Source organism: Eubalaena glacialis, chromosome 6, assembly GCF_028564815.1.
Source record: "Eubalaena glacialis isolate mEubGla1 chromosome 6, mEubGla1.1.hap2.+ XY, whole genome shotgun sequence".
Lineage (NCBI taxonomy): Eukaryota > Metazoa > Chordata > Mammalia > Artiodactyla > Balaenidae > Eubalaena > Eubalaena glacialis.
In genome coordinates this window covers 43,229,589-43,238,792 of record NC_083721.1, presented here as the reverse complement: position 1 = coordinate 43,238,792, position 9,204 = coordinate 43,229,589, and positions in this window count along the sequence as shown.

Sequence of the window (9,204 nt, the reverse complement as noted above, 5' to 3'; positions counted from 1 at the left end):
CACGGAACTTACTAAACTATTTTACACAGTAGTAAAAAATAAAACCAGTCATGTCTCCTCTTCCCCTATAATGTGAGATACTGCAAATTTCTAGGCGTCAAAAGCCATAATAAATGTGCCCCAGGGAAACCATAATACCTCTAAAAATTCACATATGTATTCTCACCGAAAAATTTGCCTTTGCTTCATTGTGTTGGAACAATCATCCAAGTTTTCTTGCAAAATAAACATTACGTACGGTACCTAGAAGGCTCAATTGTTGGATGTAATTTTAAGTTCAATAACATACCGCAAGGGGAAACACTCACAGTTGGAGTTAGAAATTCTGTTTTACTTGAAGCTTTGGATACATGTTGAACTGAAGACAGAAATTATGGCATATGTCTTATCAAAATTGGGTTCAGTCACAATGTTACAAAAAACTAATTGTGCCAGTCTTCTGACTATCCAATAAAGAAATGACCGTAAAAGAGAGCACTTGCTTAGAACACAACATAGTTTCCACAGCTAACAGTACTTATTAGTAAAAACCCAGCCATATTCCTTTCATAAGTCATAGTTTATTTCCAGTTTAGTAAAACTCTGAAGAATGAAATGAGGCCTTGCTTTTCGGACATTATTCCAACGTACTAGCCATTCAAGAAACTTGTTGCCGAGTTCCATTGGTAGCAGGAGTGGAGAGCAGACCCCCGTGGGCCCTGGGCAGCCCTGCCGCCGGCCGAGTTACCGTCACACCGCGAGGAGCGCAGCTGCCCGGGCCCCCCCCCAACCCCGCCCCCGCTCCCCGCTCCCCGCCGCACCCGTGAGCGGGGAGGCCGACACCCCGCGTCCGCGCCTCCCCGGTTCAGCGCGGCGGACACCAAGCCTGGCACCATCCACATCCGCCAAGCCTGCCGGCGGGCACCATCCACATCCGCCAAGCCTGCCGGCGGGCACCATCCACATCCGCCAAGCCTGCCGGCGGGCACCGCAAGAGCAACGGGAAGAAGGTTTCGAGAATATTCACTGTAAGAAACGGATATGGTTTCCTCAACAGGAAGGACTCCAAGGAAGATGTATTTGTACAGCCGACAATTACCCAGGAAGTCCTCTAGCGGTGTAGGGGATGGAGAGACTGTGGAGTTTGTGTTGGAGAAAAGATTGCGGGGGCAGTCAATGTGCAGCAGAGCGGAATCGTTCTAGAGGCGTTCCCTGTCGCAGGGGATGCAACACAGTGACCAGCAGAATGGCCAGAATGGTGAGAGTGGGGGAAAGAGTGAAGGATGGAAGATGCTCCCCAAGGCCAGGCCGCACAGCACCGGCCCTGCCGCAGGCCACGGTGCCCACCCCCTGCGGAGACGCTTTGGGCGCCATCGCGGTGCTCCAGCCTTCCTGTGCAGGGAGAAGGAATGGAGGGTGCTGCCAACCAGGGTGCCCAGGAACGAGGTAGACCAGTGAGACAGAAAGTGTACCGAGGTTAGAGATCGCGATTCCGCAGATATCACGAGGGATGAAGAAAGGAAGCAACAGGACACCAGGAGTAAGTAGAGCTAAGTTCTAGTTCCAGTTCTGTCCCTTGTTCGTTGTATAATCTGGAACAATTCATGTCACCCTTTTGGGTCTCAGTTTCCTTTTTACAAGGGAAATAATTGGGAAAATGAGCTCTAATATCCTTTCTTGCTTTAAAATTGGATAAATTGTGTTCATCACTATTGTTTTTGTGCCCAAGAGTTACCAATGAATTTCACATGAAATTAAAACATAAATTTATTCTATGTTTTAAAAAAGGTCATCATGTTGAGTATTAGTGAAGAGGAAATAAAGGATGGAATTAAATTTATTGCCTGTCTTCATGACCCAGAGCTTCAGATACCCTAGAGGTCATCTGAGCAACCCATCTGCACAATGGGAACACCACTTCCCCATTTGCTAGTGGACAAGGAGATGTGCAAGTCAGCCCACTCCACTTGCCCAACTGTGCTGGCTCTTCCCCGTTCTCTTTTCCTCTCTATTTAGTATGTCATGTTCACTTTCTCATTCTGTTAGGTGGTACTGGATTCACTCTTGCCTCACTCTGTCTTCTTGGTTGCTACTTGATTTCAAAGTGCTTTTGCCTAAATTTATTTAACTCTAAATTTATTTGTTTAAATTGATTTATTAATTTATTTAATATTAACTCTGTCTACATCCTACCTATAACTTGAGTGGCAGGGGGTAAATAAAACATACTGAAATCCTTGGAGACCAGGTTTAAATAACCGTGAGGTATTATTGATAGGTCATTCAGCTTAAAAAAGTTGACTACTCTGATTTTTGCATATGTTAGCAACCTATTTGGAATGATTGCAATGACATTTATGTATGACTGACTCTGAGAATCTGGCCTTAGGGACTGTTTGGAAAAGAGCATAGTTTGTTTAATTGAAATTTCTGTCATAATTTCCCATGTCAAAGCAACTAAGTTTACATTCAGTGGTAGTTGTTGAGCTTAGAAGAAACAGAATGTTTGAGTTTTTACACTATGCATGTGACTGTGAACATCAGTCTGCCAAAAAAGGTATAAGTAGCATCATACATGGAGCCTGACTTGTGCAGGAAAAACTGCCAGACAGAAAGGGAATTATTTAAAATATCGGAGTTTCCCACATTGGTTCTTCTTTGCCTTAAGGGAAAGAAGCGGATGTAAAGACATCTGGAAAACTTTCATAAAGTGAGGATTTTACTTATCTACCTCTGGGTAGATAGCTTTAATTTCCAAACTCTTTAACTGTAATGGGAATACATTTGCTCATCACTCTGTGGAGTATTGTAGGAGAGAGGGAGGGCAAGACCTATTACAAATAACAGCCCAGTGTGGCTACATCTTCCACATGCTGAAATTAAAGGTTTTTTAAACTGGAGAATGCAAGGGTACCTAAGAGACTTATTTATGTAGTAGTGGATATTAAACCTAAGCTCTTTTGTCCATTCTGTAGTGTAAATTGGAGAACATTTTTCTGTTTTTCCATCTGGATATGTTTGCTGTGATAGATCACTGACATGACTTTAATGTAAGGGAAGAATATATTTAAAAAAAAATACAACAGCAAAAAAAAGAAGATGGAAGCGGGACCTGTGATTAGGATATGTAGAGTAAGGGTTCTTCTTTTTAGCTCTTCACTCTTTTGTTGCATCTGAAGATTTTACTTTTGTGCTGATTTGGGAATTTGTGCTTGCTTTTGTGTGTCTCTTCTTCTATTGATGGTCTTAAGCTTTAGAGTTTTTGCAACTGAATTACAGCTTTATTTGTAAATGTGTGTGCTGAGTGCTATTGGACTAGACCACAGGTTCTCAAAACACTGGTGTGAGAGGTAAAGAGCAGAAAGTGTGGGAAAAAATTTCTTTGATAAACAGGCAGGACTGTCACTAGCGGTTTCACATATAACAAAGAGGCTTTAGTTGTTGAGTTCTACAGCTTGTATGTTGGCTTCTATTATTCATGGGAGGAGTTGCTGACAATACTTTGGGAAAACTTAGAAATTATATGTATGGAATTTTAGCAACATAGATTTTGAAGTGCTTTTGAAGGTAAGAGTTATTTAAGAAGAGCACAGACTGCAGACAAAAAAAAAATATAAGGTGAACTTTAATTTTGCACAAATGACCTGCAAGTTATAGTCTGTTATAAATTGGTTTTGGGAAATATGTATTTATTTGAAACCTATTCCCCACCTTTCAATCTGATGCAAACTTCGGTCATTCTACCTAGAATTACTACTGTCAGTTCTCTAATTACATGCAAAAAATAAAATGGAGTGAAAGTTTTAGAACTGCTAAACCTTAGAGCTTGAGTTTCTAAAATGTTCTGGGTTGTTTTAGTGGAATGCCAGGATATACAGTGTCATGAGTGAGCGTCTGTTGGCTTGATCTTTCTACTGTTGAGCACATTCCTTATTTTTTTCAGCAAAATTTTGTCTCCTTCTCCTTGTTTGTTAGTTTTCTTTAAGTTCTTGTGATTTTCGTTGTGGATGAGGAGGAAAAATTCAAAGATATATTACTCTCCTAGTACACCAATAGCTTAGAAGAAGCCACATCATTTAGGAGCTTCCTGATAAGCTGACTTTAAGAATTCCTGAATTTACAGAATCATTTCAGGTTAACTCCACTATTTTAGAAATGGGTTGCATACGTTTATCTTATTTCTTTTGATTTTCATTTTCAGTGGTATGCATTTTATATAGTTAACAAGTTATGGTTTGTTTACTATTTACTTGGACTGCAGTGCATTGTAGTATATATTCCTCATGGTGGAACAGTTTCCAGATGGCCTATGTATTGTGTAATGGTATATATATATATATATATATATATATATATATATATTTTTTTTTTTTTTTTTTTTTCCTGATATGGGGCAAGCAATAACCATTTTTAAAAGAAGGTGGGAATACACAACAAGTATGTCTTTAGGCACTCATGCGTTGGGTGACTTTCCTATCTTGCCTACTCACCAGTGACTTGTAGACTTATCTAGTAGGGATGGGCAGAAAGCAAAACTAGAAATATTTCTCTCTAAGAAGCAAAATGAAAAAGAATGTCTAACACATAGAGCATCATGCAATTTCCCCTTGAAATGCCAATAGAAAACATCTAGAGTAAAGAGAAAATGATCATGAGACCTCTTACTTGACCCCTGTGGGTGGCTTTTGTTTCTAAACTCCTTAATTATAACAAGAATTGTCTTAGTTAATCTATCTTCAACATTGATGGGGGAAGAAAAGGCCATTAATTTCTAGTTTTATATGTTTAAAACCATTTACTTACTCTTTTCTCATCTTTCCTTAAACCTAAACATTATTTTGACTTTGATATGTAATTCTTGTTTCATTATAAAAAGGAGCACATAGTATATGAAATAAGTTGCTCTTCATTTTAACTAACACTGTCAATTTTATTTGTAATTATTATGTAGTTAACATGTTAATGATGTATGTTTTAGGTTTTTATTACTTAGAAACTTACAAATTACTTTTTTAAGAATGTATTTCATAATTACTAGGCTAGGTTATTTTGTGGTATGTCAAAATTCACTGAAATAAAATTAGAAAATTGAAAAGAATCTTTGTTATAAGTCATTTGCAACCAGTTATGAAGACTTTCAAAATACTGTCTCATAGAGACACAGATGTGGTGACAATAGTAGAGGCCACATAGAATAACATATGGCTAGTCATTTAAGGGAGATAGTCCCATCTAGATAGGTCTGTTATCTGTTAAATTGTTTGCGCCTTCATTATAAATTCTGTAGATTGTTTATTCAGTTTTTAGAGAGGACACTATGGCCATATATCTCACTTAGAATGTACATGTTTATGAAGCTATATAGCACTACATTTTGAAGAGAGTGATCTTGGTCTCTCTTTTTTTTTAAAAGGCAGTTTTCTGAGACTATTGCCCCTGCAGCAATCAGTTTATACCGCTAGGGGTCAGTCTACATGAACAGATGTCCATGTATATCACTTAGGTGTCCAGTTTTAGGACAGTGTTTTTTCATTTGGGGATAGAAGAATCTCCTTGGACACTTACACGGTAATATACAGCTTCTTGCATCCTGAATTTTCTAGCTATACTCTTGACAGGACATTTCTCGAAGGAATTCAATATACAGCTTAACTGTTCTTTTCCCTTACCTGTCTCGTTTCTCTTCTCTCTGATGTCAATTCAGAGCCCTCATCTAATTTAATATGCAAGAACAAGAGAATGACTGACAACAATGGAATCATAGGTCAGGGTCTTCCCCAAACCGTTATGAATGGGACTGAAGATGACAGTTGCTCACGGAATGACTGGATTTGGAGGGCGACTGACATGTGGGAGTTATGTAGGAGGGTGGCTTTTTAACTATGGTGCCTTATCAAACTGCTGGTTTCTGTTACAGTATTTTTTTCCCCACATTTCCTCTGGTATTTGGAAGACAGTGAGGTCTGTCTTCCTCACTGCATTGTAAGTCCTTCCCAGGCAGGGGCTATATCTTACCCATCTTTCTTCTTCCAGTACTTAGCACAATGTTTGACACATAGTTGGCACTGATTGTGTTTTTTGAACTGAACTGAACTCAGTAAATACTAATATGCCAGAATGACCTACTACATAGTTATTTTTATTGGTAGAGAAATATTAAACATCAATGGAAATACCCATGGCATGATGGCCAAAAATATAATGACCCATTCTTCTTTTTCTTTCTAAAGAAGGAGAAGAATGTACATAGTTTAAAGTAATTGGGACAATTTGGAACTCTTATCAAGCTAATAATTGTTCTAAGAAAAGAGAAATGCCTCTAATTTTTAGGTAAAACTCAGAAATATTCCCATCTTTCTCCGAGGAGGGCATTCTTGTTAGTTTGGAGACAACAAGGCTTATTTCTCAGAACAACCTTCATGTTAAGTATAGCATCACACTGGCCATGTTAGAAAATTAGTTTAAAATCATAGAATCCGGCTTTCAGGATTGGAAAGGAACTTATTGTTTGTTTAGCTCACATCATTGTGAGAAATATTATTCCCTTTTAAGCATAATGAGCACCAAAGTTTGTTAAAAGGGTGATGGCTTTAGTAATGATACTAAATGATATAATATGTATGTGTGTATATATATATGTACTTATACTAAATTATGTACTTATTACGCTGTGATCAAAAGTGAGGTTCAACTTGTGACCACTGGGAGTCACTATGTAGCTGTCACAGCTAAGGAGGCCCCCCACACCATCCGCACCAGCTTGCTGGGCTGCTGGGGAGACAACACACTCATCTCTTTTCCCCAACCACTGGCATTTATCCATTTGCCAACCGGTAGTTATTAAGTGTCCACAGAGAGCTGGGTGCTGTGTTAAATTAGGCAACACAGTGAGAACAAGCTGCCTGTGTGGCTAGCCCTGTTTCCCCTCTCCCACCCCCCTCCCCAGCAAAGCTCTTTAAATCTCCCTTATGATTTATGTTTTATTTATTTATTATTATTTATACATTTATTTATGAGGTTTTGTCTTTCCTACTAGAGATCCTTGAGAGAGAGGTCTACATTTTTATTTTGTAATTGTTAATCCCATTGACCGGTTTGTAGTAGATCCTTGTTACATGTTTGTTGAGTGACTGGATGCTATGCCAGTTATTTCCTCTTGTTCTTTTGATTTTGCTGTTATTTCTTCTTGACTGCACTACTATCCAGTTATTGCCACCTGCCCTGCATCACTCCCTGCTCACTGTCCTTTAATGCTATTGCAATAATGAAATGGTTATAGGTGAACCCTTTTCCTCTCATATCAATTATTCTTCCTTCCTCATTCTGCTGTAACAGTTTAGAGGTCTTGTTTATACCACATCAGAAGTGAATGACATCAGTTATCAGCGGCAGCATTAACAGTCTCACTTTTGTTAGTGGGAACTAGAATTGAACAATGTGTGGAAGACACCATAGGAATTTAGAAGTGTGAGTGATTCCATTTAGATTAGATCTGTCATGATTGACTCTAGAAAATTGAATTTTGCCTCTGGCTTTGAAGTAATGAGACATTCCATTCTCTGGAATGGAGAGCAGAGGACGTTTTGGGGAGAGATGTTCAGTTATGTCTTGGCAATAAGGAGAAGAATTTATGTCTAAAAATGAGAACATGTGTGGGGGGAAAGTGGGAAAAACTATCAAAGAGGTAGTGAGTCCATTTTGTGAAATACCTAGGATGTATTTCTAATCATGAGTTTTGGGACCATAATATTGAATAGATCATGCTTAAAATTGGACCTTGAAGGCCACTTCTCATTTTATATCTTAATCTTCTTGCTAGAACAACTGGGTGTTCTCTGTAGGTACTACATCTGGAGTTATCATATCCAGTAATTTTTTCTGACACTTGCTATTACTAACAATACAAGTCTAAACATTGCCAGAGGGTCTCAACTTTCTTGCAGAAAAGTTGGCATTTCATCCAAAGAACCTTTGCTTTTGCAGATGACAACTGCTGGAACATATGAGGCCCGAAGGTGACCCAGTGTTTGGACACCTGATTTGTTACAAAGAGAGCATAGAGCTCCAAGTCATATCACAGATTTTCCATTTTTCCTTTGGCTTCCATTTTAAAAAAATATTCTCCTGGAAAACTTTCTGCCAGACGAGGAACCACAGATGCCGAACTTATGTGATAAAACACTGAGGCCCTTGAGGATAAATTGGTGACAGGGAAAAGTTGCTTGTTGAATTAATTAAATTTGCATCTTTAAATATTTTAATTATTAGGTAAGTAGAAATGTGTGCTTAGGGTATAATTAGTAGTATAATTCTATTTTTATTCTATTCACTCTTTTCTTAACTTCTCTCCTTCATGCTGTGTTTAAGGATTGCCAATTCAGGGGAACAACCCTTTTTTCCCATAATTGAGAACCAACCTTTATTCCCATAATTGCATAGAGACTTCTGTTCTTGTTAATGCCAATAAATTTTTAGTCCCATTAAGGGAAATGGATCTTTGTTTTTGTGAAATTTGTAGAATGAGATGGCTGGAACCTCACAGGTAATAAAGACAAACTGATTAAATGAAGAAAACCATAAAGAAAACAATTGATTTATGGTAATGATTTTTTGTTGTCCAAAAAAGTCTCCGTAATTAAATTTTCTTCCATGGGAAGAATAGTGAAGGAACCTACAGAAATTATATGTGTGTATGTCTGATTTCAGGCTATGTATTTTATTATCTTATGGGATTAGCTCATATACCCTGAACACTCACTTACGTGTAGAGCATGTTGTTCAACCTATAAGAGGAGGTCAACCACAATTTTTAAATCAACAACTGAAAGAGATAGTGTACCTGGTATAAAAACATCTTACTTCACATTCTAAGGACTGGTAAGAGACCGTGTTAATCCTATGTCTACCCAAGGCTTGCAGTATGATTGGGAAAAAAAATCTCAACAGGTATATACCATTTAACTCAGTAGATATTTCTATAGATTTTAACTCTCTATTTTTGAAAATAGATTAATAAACTAATTTGTTGTAGTAAAAGCGTCCATAAATAATTGTGTGCAAATTGATTTTCAAAATGTAATTATCATGTAAGGGTACCAAAAATAGTTTCCTATTAAAAAAGTTGCAGAGTGTTTTTGGTAATTAACCTTTTAAATATTGCAAATAACCTTTACATAGATAAAATGTAAATTATATTTAGTAAGCCAGAATTTTTCATATATATCG